This window comes from Protopterus annectens, chromosome 1.part2 (genome assembly GCF_019279795.1).
Source record: "Protopterus annectens isolate FY-2018-M chromosome 1.part2, PAN1.0, whole genome shotgun sequence".
Taxonomy (NCBI): Eukaryota; Metazoa; Chordata; order Ceratodontiformes; family Protopteridae; genus Protopterus; species Protopterus annectens.
The window spans coordinates 842,625,032-842,651,741 of NC_056727.1; positions in this window are offsets into that span (position 1 = coordinate 842,625,032).

The following is a 26,710-nucleotide window of genomic DNA, read 5'->3' on the forward strand; positions in this document are numbered from 1 at the left end:
CCCTTCCCCTTATATCTAGGGAACAGGTAATCACTTCTCTCTCAAAGGCAAAAAATTCAGCCTCCATGGGACCCAATAACATCCTAGGCTGCATCCTACGTGAATTCAGGCAGGAACTTGCACCACCATTAGGCACCCTATTCAACCAAAGCCTGAGTACTGGCTTCATCTCAGCTAAGTGGAGGACAGCCACTGTCATCCCTTTACACAAAGGTGGAGCATCTACCGATCCATGACATTATAGACAAATCAGCCTAACTAGCTTGATCTGCAAGGCCATGGAATGGATTATCATGGACCTCATTAACAAGGACATTGGTAACTTCCAAACACTTGATCCCACACAGGTAAAATAAGCAGACCTATGCCAGAAGAGACATCAGCTTTAATGCAAAAACAAAACTGACTAAGTGCTTTCACCCACCATTGGGCTTCCTCAGAGTCAGTAAACAGTGCAACAATAATCACTTAAATACCTGATTGAAACAATAAATCACACGAGTACCTTAATACAATTAAAATGAACCCTCCAACATTAAAAAACTTTAATTAATTAATAATTAAAGCTGATGTCTTTTCTGGCACGGGTCTGCTTATTTTACCAGTGATACTTGTGCAATTTGATCCCACACAGTTTGGCTTCATCAAGGGGAGGTCATGTCTGCTAAATCTGGTCGACTTCTTTGAGACAGTTACCAAAGCCATGGACGAGAGAAAGACCATCCATACCACCTACCTTGACCTGGCCAAAGCCTTTGACACTATTCTCCACTCGGGCATCATAGATAAACTCTCTCAACTAAGCATCAATCCATATGTTACCAGAGGGGTAGCAAACTGGATCACTGTTAGAACCCACGTAATCAAAATAGGGGAAGCCACCTCAAGCAGTAGAAGCGTAACGAGCAGCATACCCTATGGTTCAGTCTTGGGGCCTCTGTTATTTGGGATATACTTTTCTGAGGTGCAGGCCAAAACCAGTGGACTATGGTTGACCAGATTTGCAGATGACTGCAAGCTGGGTGCTGTCATCAATTCCCCTAGTGATGTGGACATCCTCCAAGAGAGTGTCACTCAAACAAATGACTGGTGCCAGAAACATGGCCTCAAGGTGAATACCAAAAAATACATCATCATCCACTTTAGGGAGAGTGATGTCCCCACAAATTATCGCATTAATAACAATGTCCTAAGTACTCAGTCAGTTGTGAGGGATTTGCATACCCAGGTTGATAGCAACCTCACTTTTGACCACCATGTTGCTTCCATGGTACAGAAGGCCTTCTACATGGCCCACCTCATAACTAAGGGTATCTCATCCTGGGACAAGGAGGTCATAACAGCCCTCTATTCTTCCCTTATAAGGCCCACTATTGAGTACAGCGCACCTTTCAGCATGTACCTCGCAAAGCACATGCAGCAGTTGGAGAGACCACAGAGGTTCCTCACTAGGAGATTCCAGGGCCTCAAAACATCTACCATCCACAGATAGGCTAAAAGCCCTATCCCTCTATTCAGTTGCATATAGAGTCCTCAGAGGTGACCTCTGTCTGGCATACAAGGCGATCATGGACCCCACCTTGATGGGACTGCTACCTGCTACATATTTGCAAGTCAAGCTCCACTTGACTAACCCACATGAGCGGCCTCAACCTGGTCTGTGACATCAATAAGACTTGTTGGTGGACAGATTTGTGTCCCAGAGACTCCTTCATCTATGGAATACACTCCCTCTCCACATCAAGCAGAGTACCTCTTTACCCCTTTTTAAGTGCAACCTGGATAACTAGATGAGAAACAGAAAATATACCCCTGGGATTCCACCTGTGTCCCTGCTGGACAGGACTTTGGGTGCTGACTTGTCTAAACATGGGCTAAACTCTTGGCTAGGCTTATAAGGGCCTCAGGGCCAATAGCCTAGTAACCTCCTATGATCCTATAATAACTACTAATATGGGAGAAGTCATCTCACTAATTCCATGGCAACAGGTGTTAAGTGTAGGTGTGGAGTGCAGATGGTTCCGGGATTCTATTACAGGGTGTGCCAGTTTTGGTTTACTTTTGTGAGATTGCAGATTATAGTAATTAAGTACAACATACACAACTGTTTGCTCAACCTTCTTGTTGTAATAGCTGTAAGTGTAGGAGAACTGTATATATGGTACATTTAACTAGCCCATTTACACAAGTGCCAGTATATGTTATAAGCTAGAAACTGCATTGCTTGCTGCTGTTGCACATCACTTACTATCTCACAAACATGGTGCTTGCCAGTGCACACCCTTGCCTATCATGTTTGCATGATGGTAAGTGATGTGCAATGTCTTCAAATGTTGCCAAAACAAAATGTGCGCACTCTCAGTAAGCACACGACATGCAATAGGCAGGAAACAGCAGCATACCAAATGCAATTGGCAGGAAATTCTCATTATACATTCAGCTTGAACTGTTGAAGGCATGTATGGAGTTGCTGAAGAGGGAGTGCGCTTTCGGGCACAACACTGGTGTGTTCAGGAGTCCAAGATTTTTGTCGGACTTCTAGTTAAGGAGCATGGGCCCAGGTTGCTGCAGCAGGACTATTCAAACTCAGAATATAAATTTGAAGCCTTGGATTGTGTTGTCAAGACCTTAACGAGTGTGACAGGTATCCCCTGCACAGATGAGCAATACAGAAATCATTTTTAATGACCTCCAGATGAAGAAGCGGGATACACTCGATGTTTGTATTGGGGAATGTCGAGCAGGGGACACTCTACAGATGTATAAGTATCAATTTCAGTGAGTAATTGTGTTAAAAGCTGAATATAGTCAAGACTGGTATTCATAATGGTGTTCTGTTCTGTTTTTTCCACAGCTGCTGAGATTCGAAACTCGAATGTTCGATCCCATGCTTCACGTTTAGTAAGGATTTTAGCAGCATCTGGTATGCATGCATCAGAACAGTAATGTCTAAACAGTATTTTAATAATAATAATAATGATAGTAATAACAATTTGTACAGTAATTTTGTAGCCTTAAAAAGTAAGGATGGCTTGGTTGGTATTTAATAGAGTTCCATTAAATTGACCATGCATATCCCAACTGTAAAAGAAACTAAAGTGCAGTGTTTTAGCATAGTCATTGGTTGTGGGTTCAAAAACCACACTTCCCAAATATACAGTACTGTTAGGTTTTCATAATTACTGGAATGTAACTTGATACCTCTATACCAGTGGCACAAATGACCTTCTGTAAATTGTGATCAGTATAACTGGAACATGCATATGTGCAATATATGCAAACATCAAGGATTGGTAGCTACAATCTGTACTATAGTGTGCTTCTGTTAATAACATAACTGGGTAGTCTTAAATGTAGGGAAGAAATTTGTTGGGAGTTTGTAGTGTTAAAAGTAAAGGTAAAAGAATAGAGTAAAATAATTGTAGCAATGCTTTGTATGTCACATATGAAGTTACTTTTGGTTTTCATTTCTTTCTCTCACCTCAACCACTTTCTCTCTTTTTTTTTTGTTTTTATTATATTTTTTGTGTTTATTTTTCATTTTTTTGCTTTTCCCACAGCACAGCTGGGTAGGACTGTTCAATAGGATCCACCTACCCCCACTCCACTGGCTACAGAACCGATGCGTAGCACGTCTGGTGCAGAACCTGCTAGAACTCTCTCTGCCACACCTGCACTACCCAGCCCCTCAGGTAGCTTTGTCCCAGAGTATAGGCCTATGGCTCATTCCGGGAGCAGTGGCAGAGAGGGTGAGTATTTTGCCCATGACGAACTGCAAGGGATGGTGCATAGGATAGTGTAATGCACTGTTGGTGCATGTCTTTGCTGGCTGTAGATACTGCTCTCCATTGTTGTATCAAATAACACAAGGATACACAGACATCAAACACTGCAGCCATTGGCGCAGTGAGGTGACTGTGATGACAGTGCACAGGATGAGGACTCGATTCTCACTGTCACCCAAATGACATCCATGGCTTTGCAATGTTGGCCTTACCTCTTGCTTAACTTATTTCAGGACTGTCAGGAATCCAGCAACATATGCCTCCTGCAAATGGTAAGCCAAATCAAGTTATTTTAGTACTATAGATCAAGTTCTAGAAAGATAATGTGTCATTTTAAGCCTGTTATTTGTATTGTTGTAGTATTTGTAATAATATTGTTGTACTGTCTGTTATAGTGGTAGCACTGTTAGTTGTTTAGCATATATTGCACCATAGTAGCGCAGTTATGAATGTATGTCTGTGTTTCTCCCTTTATATCATAGGTGATCATGACAGTCGGCATATGGGCCCTGTCCTACCTAAAGTCAGTGTCTCATCAGACACTGATGATGATGGTGGTGACACTGAGCCATAGTCATGGGGTGCAGAGGTTAAATCTGACACAGAGGTCGACATCCAGCCAACCCTTCTTTTTCTCTGAACACAGCTAGTAGGCCTACAACTACCCAGTACACTGATCCCACAGATATAGGACAGGTGGAAGATAATCACATTGAGCAGGGAAGTGCAGTTACTGCAGCTTCAGTACCTGTTGAATCTGGTCATAGCCAAAGTGTTAGTGAAGTGCCATGTAGGATGGTTGATAGTGGTGCTTGAAGGGGGCCTGCTGTCCCTCCTCTGCCTGCTGCAGGTGTCTCTTTTTGTGTCACACAATTTATGTTTAGGACCTTCATGGAAGCACAGGCATGTCCAGAAAGGTACTCCAGACAAATATTCAGGCTTGTGGATGTGACACAATCTGACATGTGTGACTGCCACCACCATGTCACTGATTCCCTGGATCAGATGAATGAGACTTTGGAATGAGGGGTGTCTGTGATGGAACATCTGCTGGGAGGGGAATGGCATCCTCATGTGTGTAGGTCAGCCACAACATCTGCTATTAGCCAATGTGACCACTCCCAATCATGCTTCCATAGTGGCAGTACTTCCAATGGTCCATCGGGGAGTGTGATGTCCCCACCCAGATATGGCAGGACATGGGGGTCATGGTCCTGGGCATTTCTATGAAGGGAGGGCATCCAGCAGACATCTATCATGCTCAGGTAGCAGCACTCCATCTGACCTTGGGTGTGGAGGTGCCAGTGCAACTCCTGGCAGAGCCAGTTCTCATGGATGGGGGTGACAAAGATGAACCACCACCTCCACCATGCATGGCTCACACCTGTCCAACATACCAAGATGCAGAGCTAGCACAGAGCTTGGCTGTGTTTATGTAGACTTTCCCACACCACTTTCACATGGATGACTGCTACAGACATACTCACAGCCTGCTTGTTTCCCTTTCTCCCTCACACACACTCACTGACCATTTGTGTCAGCCTAGGCCTCCTACCACCAACCCCCCAGCACCCTGTGAAAGTGATAATAACTGTGCCATATCCCTGTTTTCTCTCTTTTGGGTTAAGAGATACAAAAGGTTTGTGGTTGATGCACAGGGTGCATATCTAAATTAGTGCCTAGTGTGTCTGCATTTGTGTTGTTGAACTGATAATTGTAACTCTCAGTTATATTTGCCTTGCCAAATGATACAGTGGATAGCATCATCATGACAGTACTTTCTAGTTTATTCTCTTGTTATCATTGTGAAGTCAGGAGCTGCAATGTGTTTCATTACTTTATAAACTTTCTATTTAATGTTTTCCAGTACATACGTATGGTGCACATCATAAGACATGCCATCACATTCAGATCTCAGGATTATATGACAGCACTGTAGTCAAACTCATCAGAACAGTAATACAATATAATGCTCTCTTTTGCAGGGACCTCACAGACACATGCAGCAGCTGGACAGACCAGAGGGCTTTTTCATCAAGATAACATATAGCCTACTAACCATGATATGCTGTATGTGGGTAAATTAAAAGACATGTCACTGTCATCTGTATGGTATCACATTACATCGCAACTGTTATTCTAAGCCTATTACATTTGGTTTAAGCACTTTGGCTTCAGGCCAGTTGTCTGATACTAAGAAGACTTGCAGTCTTGTCTGGTGATAGGACACAGTAGTCTCTTCCCTTCTGAGCTGGGAATTGCTGTTTGCATGCTTATTGTAGCTGTTCTAAGTCTTTTTGTTGCGGCTTAAGCACTTGACCCCCAAACCATTTATCCTACATTAGGAAGGTTTGTGGTGTAGGTCTTGAAGCAGGGGATGATAGCCTAGACCCTTCTAAGCTGGCTGAACACTTATTGTGTCTGTTATTCTGAAAGCATCTTAGTTCTGGTTTAAGCACCTGGGTTCCAGACCACTTATTTCACACTAGAAATGTTTGTTATCTACAATCTTGTTGCAATATTCTACTGAATTGCTGCTTTGTTTAAACTATTTGTTCTTCTGTTGTGATTGCGATTTTCTGCATTTTGGATTTCTAGTAGTTATGCATTTTATAGCATTGGCTCAATTCAGGCTCACTGAATCTAGGCTTTTTGCTATCACTTGAACAGTAAAGCCATCCCTCTTACATTAAGAACACTCCCCTGGCACTCTTGAGGCAGAACTGTGCAGCCAAGAACCCATCTGAGTTGGGGACTGCTGGAATAAGGCTCACTGTTGACCTTTTCCTTTGCTTACTTGTTTATAGTAGTTTAACATCACTTGTATACCAGCATTGTCTTTTGGGGTATTTGCACTCAGTTTACTGTAGCTGCTCAGAGCTTGCGCTGGTGCCTGTGAGAAAACTCATTTGTGCATTGTGAAACACTGACACATTTTTGTAACACTAGCCATACACAGAATAGACACATGTTGTTAGTCTTACACCAAAACCTTGAGCCATGTAGCCCACTCCTCACTAGTTAGTACAGTATATACCTTCCATAAGGGATGGACAGTTTCCTACCATTTCCCCAGACATCCTGATTTACATGGGCATCCTGAGGCAGCAAGGCAGTTGCCTCATGTATACTGACAACCAGTTACTTCAAAAACAAACTAATACAACATGTGAGAGCTGTAGCTATACTATGAATTTGGGATCAATTCTGTCACATAACAACAAACCAGATATCAAACATGTTGTCAGCACACACAATTCACCTCTAGCACATAAGCTCACAATACATAAACCCACACACATGGATGTACTCTCTAGAAACCTAACTAAAGATCAGAGACCTCCCAAGTGCAAACCTACTGCATGCATGCAGTTCAGACCCAACAGATTCTGCTGCACATAATAATACACACACCAGTGTCTCAGCTAATAAGCTCCTCAGGCAAAACACATCAGAAAACACATGTCTTACTCAAAGCACCTCAGGCAAAAAACCTTAAAACCATGTCTTGCTCATAAGCGACTCCATAGTGAGGCACACAGATATCCCCCTTGCCAGGCTTGACAAGGAGAAGGTCACAATCAGCTGCCTGTCAGGTGCCAGGGTCCATCAGATCATGCACACACTCAAGTCTCTCAACAAGTACCACTATGACTCTGTCATAGTCCATGTTGCAGTGAATGACTGGAGAAGTACAACACTGTACTATATGAAGGTGCCTCCCCCATAGTGGCCTTTTTAGGCAATATCAGAGCAACTAAAGTGACAATGTAAAATAATCCACTACAGACAAACTGAAGGTTATGCTGCTTAATGCAAGGAGTGTAAATCAGAAACTGCACTCACTGGAAGAACTCCTTACCTTGGAAGATGCCAATGTCTGTGCAGTCACAAAGACGTGGTTGAAGGCCACAGAGACCACACTGGCCATGCAAAGGTACAATGCTTTCTACACATTCGCACATCAAAATGACCATGAAAGAACCAAAGGTAGAGGTGGATACATCTTCATTGAAAACAAATACACTACAAGACTAGTCAAAGAGCCCGACTACATAGCGCTACACCAAGTCCAACTAACTGTATATAAAACTCCCTTCCCTATCATTGTTAGCTACAGGTCCCCCACCATGAACCATGAGTACCACTCTGCCTACATGGACCTAATTGAGTCACTCACTAGACAAACACAACTGTCATGTGTGATTTCAACTATACTTCCATCAATTTGGATTCATAGATATATAAAACAAACCTGAAGCTTACTCTTCTTGACCTTACCCTTACCAAAAACAATAATGCTGAAATAATCTGCTCCAAAATTCAAATTAACACTACTAAAGCAATAAACATCATCTGTGCATACCTCCCCCCTGGAAATAACATCCCCACTTTAGAACAACTTCTTGAAAAACTCTCTAATAACCTCCCTCAAGAAACACTATTCCTTGGGGACTTTAACATTGATTGGAAATCTTGTAACAATGCTAACCCTACTTCCCATATAAACCTTTATGGTTTCAAACAACTAATTGATAGTCCCACTAGAATAAATAATAAGAGCTAAAAAGAAACCACCTTAGACTAGATTCTTACAAACTCCCCCCTACAAACCTACCAAACTGGCATCCTTCCTGATGACCTTAGCGATCACTCCCTCACCTATGTCATTAGAGCTAAAACTAATCTAAACTTACCTACCTCTCAGAGAACACTATATTCAAAAAAACAATTTAATCCTGAACAGTTTCAAACAGAACTTTCACAATACAACTGGACCCCTCTAAACACCTCTCACTTAACAATGCCGTTGAACATTTCAACTCAGCATTCCTTGCAATCTTAAATCAACATTCCCCAAGTCGTACCATTAGAACAAAGACCAAAACAGCACCCTGGCTAACCACTAATACTAAACAAAAAATTATACTCAGAAATAAATCTTGGAAAAAATGGCGTTCCTCTAGAAACCCAACAGATCATCAAACCTTTAGAGAGCTCAGAAACAATACCAAAAAAGCCATCCTTTCAGATAAAAAGAATTATTACTTTGAACTTCAGCAATCCACCAAAAAAGAACCAAAAAAGTTCTGGTCTACTATCAATAATCTACTTACCCCAGGCAAAGTAGTTACACCCAACCCACAGAATTTAGACCCTGATAATCCCTCTTTAATAGCCAATAACTTCAATACCTTCTTTACTACTTCCATACAAAGTCTAGCTAACCACTTATCTCCTGATGCTTCCCAACTGCTCTTAAGTAACAACAACTCCCTTCTTCCCCTTCAACTTCAAACCATCCCCACCTCCTACATAGAATCTCTTTTACAAAAACTTAAACCCACTACCCCCTCAGCAGATAAGCTTCCTGCTGAATTCCTTCAAGTAGCAGCTAAAGCTATTGCCTACCCTGTTTCTATCCTAATAAACAGATCCATAAAAGAAAGTACTTTTCCAGCAATCTGGAAGATATCACACATTATACCCTTACACAAAGGAGGCAAATACACTGACCTTTCTAACTTTCGCCCTATAGCGCTATTATCTCCACTAGCTAAAATCATGGAAAAATGCATACAAAAACAACTACTTAACCATCTCCTTCATAACAACCTACTAGCTAACACTTAACATGGATTTAGACCTTCACATAGTACTACCACTGCACTACTTTCTTTTACCAACACCATCAACTGTAACCATAACAACAACAAACTAACCTCTTCTCTTTTCCTAGCCCTGTCAAAAGCCTTCGACATGGTCAACCATACACTTCTTCTACACATATTAAAATCCCTTGCCTTGGATTTCTCTTCCTTAACCTGGTTCTCATCCTATCTTGAAAACCGACAACAAGCAGTACTATGGAAAAATTCTCTATCTGCTCTACTACCTATCTCTTTAGGAGTACCTCAAGGATCTATACTAGGCCCACTCTTATTCTCTGTCTTTATTAATGATCTCCAATCATCTATCCAAAACACTACCTGTATACAATATGCAGATGATTCTACCATTATTTGCACAGCTTCCACTCAATCTGAACTCCAGTCACTGACACACTCTACCTTTTCTACCGTCGAACACTGGTTCTCAAAAAGATGTCTTCTCCTCAACCCCAAGAAAACAAAACTATTACTATTCTCACCTACCCACAAATCTTCTCAACTAAACTTCACTATTACTGCAAATGATAATTCCCTCATCTCCCCCGACTCTACTACCAAACTGCTTGGTGTTACTATTGATAATAATCTTAACTATGATTATCACATCAATAACACTATAAAAGCAGTTAATAAAAAGATTGGTTCACTGTACAGAATTAAACACTTCCTTACACCAGAAGCACGGACCACCTTAGCACAATCACATCTTATCTCTACCCTACTGTATGCTTCCTCTATTTACACTAATCTCTCTAAAAGCAACCTTAGGAAACTGACTACATCCTACCACAATATAGCTCGATTTGCCACAGCATCCCAGTATAGAACTCACCACTGTCTAAACTTAAAACACTTACACTGGTTGGAACTTCCTAACAAACTTATCTATCAACAACTCTTAATAACACATAACATTCTATATCAACCATCAAAGACACCTGCTCTTAGTAACCTCTTGACCCCCTATAATAACTTGAAACAGCTGCGCTCTGCCGAAAAGCTACAAGTCAACACAACTAGAATTACAAATTCTGCAGGTAACTGCCTTTTCTCCAACTCAGTAGGCAAAATATGGAATAACCTCCCCTCACACATTACCTCTCTAGGCTCCTTTCATCTTTTTAAAAAACAACTTCTTTTACATCTGAACAACTTCTGGCTCTGCTCTTGTACCAATCCAGACTAATCTACTTTCTTCATTCTACTATCATATTTCCTTATTTCAAAACTGCAATCTTTCTCTGTGATCACAAATGACTTAATGACTGTACTGTTACTACTGTTCTCATATTAAAAAAAAAAAAAAAGGGTACAAACAATGTCTTTTACAAGTATGTATATACATTTTAAAATATGTAATACCCCATCCTCACATAATTGTACTGTAAAGAATTAATGCCTTTCTCAACACGTAGATAGCACTATGTGTTTTTTATTACTTGATCTAGACTAATATGTATGCATTGTTGCTCACTGTCTGTGTCACAGGCATTTATTGTAAATGTTTAATTTCTATAACCTTGTTTTAATCTGTGGAGCTTTTCTCCCCGGGCCTCCACTGAAAATGGAACTTATCCAGCTGGACTAGCCCGGTCAACAAATGTAAAATAAAATAAAAATAAAATAGATGTGCACAGACACACTCACCTTAAGGTTCTTGGCCGTTGTTAACACACATGCTTTGTAACAGGTAGTCTGCACCCCACAAGGGGTTTGAATGTTCTAGATTTAGTACTGATCAACATATTGGTTCTCTGCACTAACCCTTGTGTGATGGCCTCCCTAGTCAGAGCACATCTCAATTCAGTCTCTCTCACATTCACACTCAAACCCAGCACTCCCTCAAAAGCAGAAAGGATGAAACACTTATCCAAATCAAAGTACTGGCTCCAAACTGATGTCATAAAGAGTTGAAAATCCCCAGCTACCACTGTCAGCAATGACTGCTATACAGAGGTATACACAAATGTCCTTTATAAACAGCTATACAAATGTTCAGAGTCAGCTGAACATGAATGGAAGTTCCGTATAGAAAGCAAGCCACACTGTTGGGCATCAAGCATACATAAATTATACAACAGGTGGAAGAAAAAAAATGTCTAAGAACAAATGGGACCTGACTTAGCAGAGGAAGGACATCCTCCAAAGCATGAAGAAGGAAATTAGTTATCTTGAAAAGTCCTCTAAAGTCATGTAAAAACCTAAAGTAGCATCCCTAGCTAAAGATAATCTGGAGGCATTCTTTAGCAACATCAGAAATCTAAAAGTGAAGGCCCATTTTTGTGTCAAACTAGTAGCAGATGGTACCACTCATAGTGATCCTGAGGCGTCACAATCTGCTACCAGATATTTTGGTGCAAACTTCACCCCCTGTTCCCACCAGACATACCCCAAAGCATACCTGTCACCGGTCCTCTGCCAAGTAACCTCCTATGAACTTAAAGTGACATCTGCCTGGGCTCCAAGCCAGTGTCTGAATCCTTCCCTGGTGAGATGGTTGTATATGCAATAATCTGATATACACAAATACATTAGCATTGTCTATTGAGCATATGGTGATAACAGTGCCCTGCATGCTGGTGTAGAAGGATCTCTGTAATGCCAGGTAACATCTGTCACACACACAGTTGACTGCACTGAAAACAGAGCCCCTGCCTATTCAAGTACACAAACTACAGAACAAAGAACTATACACAAATACCACAGCATATGTCTGACATTTACATGTCTGCAGGTCAACTTATAGTGAATGACATCAGCAGGCCATGTGGAAGACAAGAGGTTGGGAGGGCTGCATGAGATGGATGTGTAGGCGTCTGCAAGTATGAAAAGTCTAGCAAGCCATGCCATTGGAGAAGTAACTGTAGGATAGCACATCTACAATGCTGAGTAGAGACGCATACAGTCAGTTGACTACAGTGAGAACAGAACACCTACCTATCTAAGTTTACAGACTATAGAACTCAGTACGTTATGAAAGCACCCTGGCTTGGTTTGACTTGGAGTGTGTCAAATAACTCTTTATAGATGATGACATCAGTAATGTCTGTTGAGGACAGGATAACAGTGTCCCACAAGCTGCTGTAAAGTCCAGCAACACCTCAGACACACACACACACACACACACACACACACACACACACACACACACACACACACACACCCATTTGGCTGCAGTGAGACTAAAACCCTTCCTATATAAATACGCAGACTACAGAACACAGTGTTTAACACAAGCACCTTGGCTCAAGTCTGACTTGAAGTGTGTTAGACAACACGTTATAGAAGATGACATCAGCAGTGTCTGTTGAGGACAAGATATCGGTGTCCCACAGGCTGCTGTAAAAGGTTCACTGTAAAGTCTAGCAACATCTCTCACACACACACACACACACGCACACACACACACACACACACACACACACACACACACACACACACACATACACACACACACACACACACACACACACACACACACACACACACATACCCCACCCCAATTTGGCTGAAAATAGAACCCCTGCCTAAGTACATACACTACAGAACACAGAAATTAATGCAAGGGCCACAACACATGTCTGTTTTTGACAGGACTGCAGGTGGACTTATAGTAGATTACATCAACAGGCCATGTGAGAGACACATGTTTGGGAGGCCAGGATGTGTAGACTTGTGCAAGTATCAAAAAGCTGGCAAGCCTTGCCATTGGAGAAGTAATTGTGGGATACACACTTCTACTTTTCTGTCTAGACACACACACAGTTGACTGCAGTGAGAATGAAAACCCTACCCATCTAAGGGCACAGACTACAAAACACAGTACTTATCACATGCACCACTGCACAAGTCTGGTTTTGACAAGACTGCAGGTGATCTTATAGTAGATGACATAAACAAGCCATGTGGGAGACAAGAGGTTGTGATGCCTGCATAGGTAAATTGCTTCATAGTTTCATCTGAGGCTAGTAGTCTAATACCAGTAGGCTGTTTGGAAGTCTAGCTGTGTAACAAAACAAGTCCCTTTACTGAGCATATTTGGCTGTTTCTGTTTTGCAGAGCAAGGCTGTGAGGGCAACCAAGTGGCCCTGTCTATGAGTGAGCACATAACATTTTACATAACACTTTGTATTTTGGTTGATATGTGTGGAAAAAGTAATGAAACCCAAGGGTTGTAGTGCTTGTATATGATATATAGTTATATTAAATCCTTAGTTTGTAATGTTTCCACATGTATTTTTATGTCATACAAAGGAAGTGGACAATAAATACTGATAATAAAATATAATTTATGCAATTCCATAGCACAATGAGCATTAGATTTGACCGATGGTTAGCAAAGTGTACATGCATGTGAAATAGGCCTGTTTACATGTAGGGAAGCAGTGTGCAAATGAAAGCTGCATTGCTAATCTTTGCTAATATACTCGCATCTCATCTGTACTCCAGGCCAGATTTTCGTGATGGCTAAGAGTATACTATTAAATGAATGTATCTGTTTTATATTTTTTGGTGTCTGCTTTCTAGACAATCTGTTTTTCACTTGTTTCTGCAATGTTGCACTTCACATAAATAAAATAAGCTTAGCCAAATAATTTTTCGAGAAGTGGTGCTTCATGCAAAAGTGGTTTTAAAAGAAGACAGAGGAAAAGATAATAAAAGTAAGGAACACATATGCAGAATCTGTAAAAGCACAATAAAAATTGATAGCACACTGCACACATTTCTACATATGTCAGGATTTGAACCCTTGCACAAATACAGCTTCAATAAACAGGAGGGATGCCTTAGTCCCCTTTGCCACACAAACAGCTTTGCATCAGTGAAATGAAGTCATTCTTCACATAAGCAACTGCATCAGAATGTACACTGCCATGAAACCATCAGCTTTGATTTGTACATTTAATTCTCTTTACTATATTTGGACATAGAGCAGTTAGTAATCACACAACCTGTCATAATTATGCTTACAAATATACAGCTCTGTCTTATCTTTCATTGTTTCTTTGTCATTCATCAGTTATCTAACACTTCCAGTGTGTAAGCCATTCCATATCATTGGCCTTAACATGTGAGAGGATATTAACTGGGAATAATATGATAAGCAGTCCAGGTTGGATGGCACAAACCCGCATACGCTGTTCTTTTGGGGGTAGCATAGCTGAGTTACTGTTATGGCAGAAACAAATGCATACTCCTATTTTGGGGGGGGGGGGGGCAAAGCTCAGTTGCTGTTATGACACAAACAAGTCTGAAGTCCAGAACTGCAATGTGCAACATCACTTTCTAACTTCCTTCTCTAATGATTTACTGGCACAAGGTTATGGTGTTAAGCTGTGGCCATGCAGGGAACATCAGTATTCTTCAGAGGTATGACTTTGTGAATCTTTCATGCCTGAGGCTTACTAATTACTACTGGACAAATATAAGTAAAATAATTGTCTGGTGTCACATGTTAAAGTACTTTCGGTACAAATCCACCACTATTTACTTGCTTACTGTACCAAGTTAGGAAATACAAGGATATGCCATACTATTATTAAAGAATACACTCTAGCTTTAGGACTTACCTTGCAAATGCAGCAGTTGACACACCTTTAGTTCAGGGTTGACTCTGTCTGATGCAAGTAGTACACAGCCAATACATGGGGAGGTAAAGGTTATCTGAGTTGCCTGGCATCAGTTTTACTATATGTATGTGAGTAAGAGAAAGGTATTAGGCCTCTATGTGGTCAGTGAATGTCTCTTAGCCAAAGCAAGGCCATACTGAGCACACCTATGTCTGCCGACTGGGGCAGCAGCTGCAGGTTACTCCTCTGAGTCCTCCTCTGATTTTGGCTGTGGTGACCTAAGCATTGGTGGGGAGATGTGTGTCCCTTCCACTTGCTGATCCTGCTGCAGCTGTTTCTGCAAGATTAGATTGTGTAGTAGAGCACATACTATGAATATTTGTGTACATGTGCATGGATTATACTGCAGGGCTCCACCGGATATATCTAAGCACCAGAACCGTGACTTCAGAAGCCCAAAAACACATTCTATGATGTTTCTAGATTGAGCATGTGCCTCATTATGGCATTTTTCCTTGGATTTGTGTGCACTTCTGTGGAGTGTCATAAGTCATGGTTCCAGGGCGTAGCCAGCATCTCCCAGTAAATGGCCCTGTGGGATGTTCTCCCTTAGCAAACATCTGGTGCAGCTGTGATGTGTGCAGATACGGGAGTAATAATAACTGCCAGGGTTGCCAGTACACACATTCAAGATAATTCCCTGGACATTATACAAAAGTTGGCAGTTGATGGAGTGTTATCCCTTGTAGTTAATGTAGATCCTGCCTTGTTCACCAAGTGGTGCTTTAATGTGTACATGAGTGCAATCTATGGCACCCAGTACTTCCTGGTAGTGCACTACATGATAAAACAGTTCCATATCGCTGGACCTCTCTTCAGACCTACAGGGAAAATATGTGCTCACTGACATGAATGAGCATAGCATCCAGAAATTGGTGGAGGATCCTGGAGGCTGATGCCTGTGACATACCCATCATGTCCCCAATTGGCCTTTGAAAAGAACCAGTAACTAATATTTTTAGGGATACACATACCTTAGTTTCCACTGGCATGGGTTCCCCTTGGGTGGCTCTGGCTCTGAGCTGAGGATAGCAGAGTGCACAGAGTTCTTGTAATGTGTCCCTGTCCACCCTGTTGTGCTCTACAATGTTCAGCTCATGTAACACCTGAAAAGTTACACTGGGCCTGAACACTCTTCTCCTTCTCGGCCTATGCCTACTATCATCATCAGCAGCAGCATTGGCTTCAGCCAATAGCAAATATAGTTGTAGAATAGCTGAATCAGCCCCTAACTTTGTGTCAGCTACAATTTCCTTGTCTCTACTCCAATGGTATTGAAGGATTGAGGGAAAACCAAAATGGAGGCTACATGGATACTTCATACATTGTTGAATAGCTCCACCACATTGGATTTGTTGATTAGCATAATCAGGTGAATTGCATGTTATAACTAGCATTTATTAAACACACCTGTTGCTTGCTCATTGGTGCAATATGTGCACCTCTGCACACTTCTGCACACTTTTGCACAAATAAGGTAAGTATAGGAAAAATGTATTTTTCCTCTAGTCTCATGATATTGCGCACACATGGATCATAAAAAGTGAAGGAAACGCACACCTAGTAGTCAAACCCGGAAAATCTATATTCCAGCCCTAACACACATGTGTTGCCACAAGAGAGTTACATAACAACCCATAACAACCCAGAGAAACCTGCCATTCATTCCTCTGTTTCTCATGGTTGTGTTAAGCGCCATATTGTGCAAACAGTGGAATAGTAGAGAAAAATTTAACCAGACAGAGACCACACATTTTAACAACCAAATAATGAGGATGACACAGAACTTGGAAACTGTGCACTGCTTACATGCACTTTTACTCTTCAGATCCCCAGCTTTGCACCTCTACAAGTGTAACCTGACATACCCCCCCTGATTTTAGCATCCACTGTTGCCATGCATTCCGCACAAACACTGTGGAAGTGCCTACCTGAAGTGAACATCCCTATACAGTTACTTTTTTTGCGATTTCACAATTCTAATGTGTTTTGACATAATTTGCATCTTCACCATGCTGACAGCCTGGAATCTACATGGTTAGTAACTATGTAGACAGGGAAACTGCACAGGAACCCAATGTTGTAACAGAGGAATACATGTTTTACTAAAATGGGGCTGTCGCCCATAAGCTACATCATATATATGCTCACATTACAATATAATACTCTGTTTCATGGAGGTTTACACATTTTAGCAGCCTGCATTACTTATACGTATATTGTTCATTTGGGGGCGGGGGGAGCAAAGTTGCATTTATGTCATGGCACTTAAAAAGGAACTATTATGAGTGTTACTTTGAGTTTCTTCCCTGTATAATTATGTCAGAATATGTGTGGTGTTACATGTTAAGGGGAGGTCTGTACAAATGTAAGTGCTTTTATTTGTTCTTGTTTCCGTATAGACTCCTTTCCATGGCTGTATTCAGAAAGTTTTGGAATACACGGCCAAGAGGAACATGGTGTCTACACAATTGCTTTAGAGGTTGTTGAATCACTCCATCATGTTGCTCTTCTTCATTGGCATGCAATTCAGATACTTATGCTATAATTTGCATGCCATGAAAGTTTCCATGTTTGCACATTTGTGTACACTGCTGCATGCCACTAAGCAAAGTTTACTGAATCTAAAACTTTTTGCTGCCATGTGCATATCTCGCCATGACATACACACAGTCAAAATTATCACGTAGGCTTTATTAAATCCCCCTGAAGGTTTTTTACAGTCTTTATAGGGACACCTTTGTGGGCTGTTGTAAAATTCTGGATGTCTGACAAAGCCAGCATGAAAATGAATGACCGGTAACACTGACAGTGAAATACCTGTCATCTAGAACTTGGCCCTAGGCAGATGTATATAGTGTCTTTGGATTAGATCCAGTTTTTGTGCTTGAGGGCTTCCTAATCATTAAAATGTTTATTTTGTTTTTTGTGGACATCAATGTTTGTGCTGAATTAATGTTAGTTGTTGGTGTTCCAGGACTCACTATCTGTGTGCTGTTTGGTCATGGACCCCATAATTCATTACCTTGAATGGGTGGGGGCAGACAGAGGGTGCAGTCAGAAACGTTTAGTACATAGCATTAGGTGAAAGTGCAAAATGCAGTCATGTTCAAGGAGGGAATTCAGAGACACAAGTAGAGCAGAAATAGTATTATGGGAAAAAATAGCATTGGCAGCAAGGTATACACATGGGTGCATAATTGCATCCAAATGCAGGGTTTCATGCAAAATATTCTCATTGCATCTTCTCCTTTTGGCTTTTTCCCGGCTAGGGATCATCACAGTGGATCACCTGTCTGCTCATGATTGGCAGTGGAGTTTTACTGTGTCGAGTTGTCAGCCCAGCACCCAACCTTCCACAGAAGGAACACACACACCTAGGGCCAATTTAGAGTGTCCAATCCACCTACAGCATGTCTTTGAGATGCGGGAGGAAACCAGAGCACCCAGAGGAAACCCACGCAACCACAGGGAGGACATGCAGACTCCACAGAGAAGGCACCCCAGCCGAGGATTAAACCAGAGAACCTCTTGCTGTGAGGTGACAACGCTAACTGCTGCACCACTGTGACTGCCCAAAATATTCTCATTGCATATGAACATGAAATGAAACATTACCAAACAATTCAGAGACATACAAATCTACAGCATTCACATCCATTTTGAATACCAAGAATTTCTAATTTTCATGGGCTGGATTTATACTATGACCTTAATGATAACAGTAGCCATAGCTGAGCAACAGGTGTTAGTGACCACTTTCAGAGACAGTTTCCTAGAAGTTACATATCATCATCCTCTTTAATGCAGTCAGGTCTGCCAGTGTCCAACATGCCACCACCTCCATAACCAGGAAGTCACCTATCAGTACCATGTGGACAGGGAGATCATGTGTGAGTTAGCAGACATGTCTCAGCCACAGATTCAATCAAGGGGATTGTGTAGTGTCCCTTTCCTTTTGGACACAAAGTTTTGTGTAGATTAATGACCCCTACTAGAGGGACCTTTCAGTCCTACTGGACACACTAGGAATTTTGCAGGCATCAGCCTTGCAAATTCTGTACCCATGCCTTTATAAGATGTTGTAGCATGTGGAGGAGAGTATATCATTTCCACAGACAACAGATGAGCAAACAAAAACATGCTGGCATTTTACAACATAACCCATTTCCCTGAGATCATAATCACCACTGATTTCATACACATCACCATCATGGCCCTACCTGCTCTTCACAGTGTCTGATACATCAGATGCAAGGGCTTTCACTCTGTCAATTGACATGTAGTGAGCCACACACTAGGTTCTGCATACAGTGTGTCCAAGTCCCATCAAGGTAGTCCTCACGATTTATCCATCTAGCATGTCCATGAACTGTACCAATGTTTTATGCAGAATGACTTCCCACAGGGTTATCTAGTTAGTAGATACACACATTGGCAGGCATATAGGTTAGAATATGCAATCTAAATTCATGAAGGCAGCAGACCACATATAATGGTGTGCACTAGTGTATGTTGCTGGTAATGTAGGGTAGGTCTCAGATCTACTGATAATGGCACACATCCAAAATCTCCAGACCATGGCTGGGATAGCTTACAAGACCACATATTCACAGACACAAAACATCATCAAATGTGTATTTAGACTCCAGAGGGGAAGATTACACAATGTGGATACATTTGACAGTGCACTTTAGAATGCATCAGAAACTGGCAGCCATATACTTGTGGTATGCACCTTATTCATGTTACATAATATGGTAGTTGGCAAGCAAATACAACAATATGAGAGAATTATAATATTGCTTGCTAGACATGACCTGTTGTAGCAGCAGAAAAAGAGTTGGGTGCAGAGTTTGCAGCAGAGCAGACTGCTGAGGAACTGCATACAAAGCAGTGGTTAGTTCAATACATGGCAGCACTGATAAAGAGGCAGCATATGGACCACAGCTATGGACCATGCTACACACAACACAGATTAAAACTGATGCATGTAATATTTTACACTGTGTATGCAATATAGTGCATTGACTGGCCACAATGTGCAGTAGACATGTCATTACCTATGCAGGTTACAGGGTAGGTAGGACACGGCTGCCATCATTTTGCAGAGATGGGGCACAATGATGGATTATGACAGGGTTGTCGTATGCTTAAGGATGCTAAGTGATGAATGTGGTAACCACTCCTGTGGATGCCAAGTTGAGGGGTGAGTGGAATCACATCCTCCAGTGGTGTGGTAGAGCTGCCACTTAGTGAACAATTGCCAGGAGTACTGCAATGGCCTGTCATTCCATAACTAGATGTGTTACATGATAGGAATGACATAGCAATTTAGAAATGTGCATGGTCACAGATGTAGCATTCTGTGTTATGTATGGTGTCTTCATACTGGGAAATGGCTAAATATAGGTATGGCTTTCTGTTGGCTAAGTGAAATAGTAATTGTGTAGAACTGCTTCATGACTGTGGCAAGCTGGTGAGGTGCTCCTTGGTGCAGTCTGAGGTGCATTGTTTGTTATAACAGTGAGAATAAGCATAGTCAGGTGTGCTGACAACAGTGATGAGAGGAGAGAATGATGTGGTCTCAAGAATAGTGTTTGTCATCTGTATATGGGTGGCCTGTAACTGTCGCACTTACCTATGGACAGTGCCATAGCCATGGGTAGTATGGTGTTCAGAGGGAAAATGAAGGGCAGTTACCATATGCTTCAAGAATGCAGAGATGGATGTTATTTGGGCTACCATAGATCTGAGAAGCAATGTCTTTTTCATCTCCCTATACACTGTGTTATTGTTTTTTCACTGTAGGTCACCCAGAAACCATACAGATGTTGTACTTGGCCATGCAGGTCATACACTGTACTCCATAACTCTATCAAGGTGTGTAAAGCAACTGTTTGTGACTGATTACTGATCTGAACACAAGCTGTCTAATTCCCAGTGAAGTGGCCAGATCAGGGATAGACTTGTAGTTGTGGTGGTGATGCCCATCAAGCATAGCGTCCCCCTATGGTGTGTGTATAAATGTGGGATGCAGTGTGGATGACAAATGTCATCTGTGCTGCTGAATGTGTAGTCTGGGTGGGGTTCACAATAACCAGATTCACAGCAGTAAACACAGGTAAGACTTAAAGTCTGGTGTGCTTCTCCTCAATTAAATCATATGAGGAATGTATGTGAGCCCACCAATGTTAGCAATGCTGAGAGATCCACTGTGTCAACTGATTGTGCAAAGTGCACATTGCCATCACATCTTCCACAGGTGACTAGTTGACATCAGATATGTGCCATCCTGTAATAGTGGACTCCCCACCAGCTGAACTGTGAATGCATAAAGTTAGCATATCTATGGCAGTACTTAAACTTGTGCTATCGCAAGGGCATTAAGTACTGTATTCTCTAGTCTATAAACCTAGACAGGCAGGGGTTCTAATCTCACTGTAGTCAACTTGGTGTGTGTGTGTGTGTGTGTGTGTGTGTGTGTGTGTGTGTGTGTGTGTGTGTGTGTGTGTGTGTGTGTGTGTGTGTGTGTGTGTGAGCTGTTGGTGGACATTGTATAAATCATTTAGACTTGTGCTATAGTGTGTATGTTAAGTGGTGTGTTCTCCAGTCTATAAACCTAGATAGGTATGGGGTTCTAATATTACTGTAGTCAACTTGGGGTGTGTGTGTGTGTGTGTGTGTGTGTGTGTGTGTGTGTGTGTGTGTGTGTGTGTGTGTGTGTGTGTGTGTGTGTGTATGAGCTGCTGGTGGGCATTATATAGATCATTTTGCCAGAGATGGTATGCATCTGGCACCTCCAGGCTTTTGGATACTGGCTAAGGCTCTTGCCTCAACCATAGTCCCTTTTTTTAGGCAAGGTCTCTAAAACAAAACTTCAGACATGACAATATCCAGCACAAACAAAATAAGGGTTATGCTGCTGAATGCTAAGAGTTTAAACAAAAAGCTCCACTCTCTTGAAGCATTCCTTTTCTTGGATGATGTAGGTATTTGTGCAGTCACAGAAACCTGGTTCAAGGCCACAGAGAGTACCCCAGCCTTGCAAGACTACAATACCTTCCACAATTTCAGACCACAGAATTAAAGTGTGTGAACCAAAGGTGGTGGAGTATCTATCTACATTAAAGATAAATACTCCTCCAGACTGGTTAGACAAGATAACTCTATGGAGATGCTGCAAGTTCAGATTGCCATGGGTAAGACCCCCCTCTTCAAGTCATTGCTAGTCACAGCTCCCCCTCCATGAACCAAGATGGTCATGCAGCTTATTCGGCTTTACGTGAGTCAATCAAAATACATCCTAACACTCTTGTCATGGGGGATTTTGACTATCCTACCATCAAATGGGAAACCTATATGATCCCCAACTTACTTGCACAAAAGTTCCTTGACTTTGTTGACTCAAATGCCCTGGAACAAATTGCACAAAATCCTACAAGGGGCTCAAATATACTTGACCTGGTTCTCACCAACATGAAAGACCACTTGTGCCGAACCCTCTTTAGTTAAATCTGATCACAAGTCAGTCACTTTTAAAGTAGCAATAATTCCAAAACCCATCAGAGCTGAAGTAAGATTAAAAAACTTTACCAAAGCCAACTACACCCTCCTATGAGTTGGCATAAATGATTTCCAAGCCCAGTCACCACAAATAGTCTTGGCAACTATATTAAAGTATACTCTGATGCCCTGTACCAACAACTAAACAAATGTAGACTCAGCTGTGCCAGATAGGACCAAAGTAAGAGTCTCAAGAAAAAACAAGTCACCCTGGTGGACATCTCACATAAATAAACTATACAGCAAATGTAAGAAGCTGTTGTCTAAGAATACCAAAGGGAGGTTCCAGAACTGGAAAGGTACCCTCCTAATCCTAAATAAACAAATAAAACATAAAATCCTCTAAGGGCAACTTTGAGAACAATTTAGCAAACACAGCTAAGGATACCCATAAGGCTTTCTTCAGCTACATTCGTTGCCTAAAAGGCAGAACCCAGAAGTATACTGAACTAGTGACAAATGATATCACACACACTGGGCCTGCAAAAATTGCTAACCTACTAGCAGACAAAAATTTCTCCCTTTTATCCCCTCCAAATATATCACAAACCATACCTTCAACAGCTTCCCTGCCCTATATATCTATGGAATAGGTCACCAAAGCTCTGTCTAAGGCATAAAACACAACATCTATGGGTCCTAAAGGCAACCCAGGCTGCATTCTAAACAATCTAAAACAGGAATTAGCAACCCCCTTAGGTACCCTATTTAACCACAGCCTGAATTCAGGATTTGTCCCAGATGAATGGAAAACATTGACTGTTATCCCCAAGCCTGACTAGCCTTATCTGCAAGACCATGGAACGTATCATCATGGACCGCATAAATATATAGGTGACCTCCAACCCTTGATCCAACCCAGTTTGGCCTTGTAAATGGTCATTCATGCCTGTGAAACCTAGTAGACCTGTTCGAAAATGTGACCATGGCCATAGGTGAGGCCAAATCTGTGCAAATAGCATATCTAGACTTGGCTAATGCCTTTCACACAATTCTCCATTCGGGCATTATTGACAAACTCACACACTTAAAGGTCAACCCCTTTGTTATTAGGTGGGTTGTAAATTGGCTAACTAACCTTACACATGTTATCAAAGTGGGTAACTCCACCTCCAGCTGACCGGTCATCAATGGGGTTCCACAAGGATCAGTACTGGGCCCCCTTTTGTTTGGTGCTTACTTCTCAGAAGTTCAGGCCAAAACAAAGGGGCTGTCCCTGAGCAAGTTTGCTGATGACTGGAAACTTGGTGAGATTGTTGAATCCCCAAATGATGTCAGTATAATCCAAGAGGGGAGTACACTGACCAACAATTGGTGCTAAAGTCATGGACTCAAACTAAATGCAAAAAATGCATCATCATTCCCTTTTGTAAAAGCAATGTCCCTACTAACTATTAAATAAACAACAGTAACTTAATTACAGATGCTGTAGTGAGGGATTTGGGCACACAAGTAGACTGTGACCTAAACTTTTACCCCATCTGTCTACTGTAGTAAGAAATGCATTCTATGTCACACATTTGACTAGCAAAGGCATAGCTTCAAGAGTAAAAGAGGTTATACTCCCCCATACTCATCCCATATCAGGCCCATAATTGAGTATAATGCTCCCTTTGGTATGTACCATACCAGGCACCTGCAGCAACTGGAGAGACCCCAGAGATTTTTAACTAACAAAATTTAGGGTCTTCAGCACATGCCTTACACACATAGACTGAAGTCTTTGTCACTGTACTCAGTAGCATATAGATTGCTTTGGGGCGACTTGTGCCTGGCTTACAGAGAAATCTCTGACCTCAACCTGATGAAGTTGCTGCATATCCATAAGTCAAATGTAACTAGATTTACCTGGTCCAGTGACCTAAATATGGCCTGTGATTTAAATAGGACATGCTGGAGTGACAAATTCATCTCACAGAGGTTGCCACTTCTCTGGAATATGCTACCAATTTATGTTAAGCAGAGCATCTCTATGGCTCTGTTCAAAGGGAGACTGAATGAATGGATGGGAAACTGCAAATTCTTTCCAGGAATAGCTCCAACATCCCTCTTGGACATGGGTAGTCATTACTAATAATAATCTTAGGCATTGACTAGACTTTTTCTTTTGAAATATAATGGGTGTAATAGGTTAGGCTTAAAATGACCCTCGGGTCAATAGCCTAGTAACCTCCTAAAAACCTATGAACCTATGAACATGCCCCATACTCCCCAGCCTTTGCAAAAAAAACTGGCTCATGACACTATCTGTGAATTCCATATGGGCACATATATACCTTGAGGTACATGGCATTGCAGTTGCAGCCTGGACATACCTGAAGAAGAGCTGTGCACATTTGTTTTGTTGACCATGGCCTCCTCACATGCAAGTCACTGTAGACTATGGAAATGTACCTTCTTTCACTAATCTTTATAAATTTCCTGTAAATGCAGGGCTGTCATTTCAGGCCTAGCTCCAGAATATTCCAAGCCACTGCTATGTATGAGCATCTTCTAACACTCTTAATTCAAGGATACCATGAACTCTTCCAAATCTGTGTGTCACTCCTCCATTGGTAGTCCACTTCCTGTGGTAGACATCTTGCTGGAAAGGTCTCATAACTTGGTCTTCACATGCAGTAGCATACTGGTTACCATTCTTTGCACCCACACTATGGTTGTATTAAGGCTACCCACAGCACTGACACCCTGCCACACCTGGTCCGGGAATGCATTGACTATTTTACCTTTGTCCAGAGTATGTATGTTATATGAGTGTAATGCCTGGTAGGATATATTACTCTCTTGAGTCATTAACTTTTCTAGATATTTCATCTCACTTGGGCCCACACCAAGACAAGTATAGCCGTGGGTTACCCATGTCTGTATGTGAGCACAGGACTGCCTTTGGCTGACCCATATGTATGTGCAAGTGCAATGCTTCCTCTTTAGAAATTTGATGCTAATGTAACTATCCACTGCTGTGTTGTGATTATTAATCCATTTTCAGTACGAATAGCAGTAATGGGCATTTTATCAGTGGTCATAGGCCTGTAAACTGTGCTTGAGAACATGTATTGCTGTGCACAACCTCTATCTTTTCTTACCTGCAGTATGCATAGCCATACCTTTACCTATGTGCAGTAGTCATGTGTCATCTCTACCATATCCTACCTTCCACATCTTGGAAGTTTTACTTTTTCCGTCTGACATTTAAGTCCTCTGGCATGATGAGGAGATTATTGCTGGCATCTCTTATGAAAGGTATCTGATGACTGTCTTTTTTATCTTTTTGTCTTTTCCTTGCAACCTCATAAAGTTTCTTTGTGCCAATTACTGAGTCACTTCCCAGAAGCTGGTAGAGTGCCTCTGCTACCTTATTCTTTGCTATTGTAACTGCTGTCTTAGCCTCTTTGTTAAACATTCAGTATTCCTTCTTACCCTGATCTGTCTTTTCTGTCTTCCGTTTTGTCTTGCACTCCTTCTTTCTTCTGATGACTTCCTGAACATCTACATTTGATCACCAGCTTTCATTATTTACCTTATTTCCATAACTGGCTCAGAAATGTCTGTTCAATAGTCTGTACACATGTTGTTTTGAGGCACAGTCATTCTTCTTCATCTTCATCTCTTCTTCCAGAAGTGCTAAAGTTCTGAGTATTTCCTTGAACTCTATACTTTTTCTACAGTCAATTTCCATGTCTTCAGCCTAGCCTCTTTTGACCTAAGAGCTTTCTGTGACCACTGCTTGCAGCTGATAGTGGCAATCAGTGGTTTATGCTGTGGTCAGACTGTTTCACTGTGGATGACTTTGCAATTGCTGATTCAACTGCAATGCACTTTTCTTACTAGGAAGATATCTACCTGAGTTGCATATTGTCTCTCTTGTATGTGATCTGTTGACTGCCTGTCTCGCTGAACCATGTACTGGCTACCATCAAGCCATTTCCAGACAGAATTCTAGAATGGCCTCTTCTTTAATTCTGTTGTCCCACTCATATGAACTCATATCCTGTCCTATGTGCCCCAATGTGTACATTCAGGTCCCCCATTATCAATACCAGCTCTAGTTAGTCCT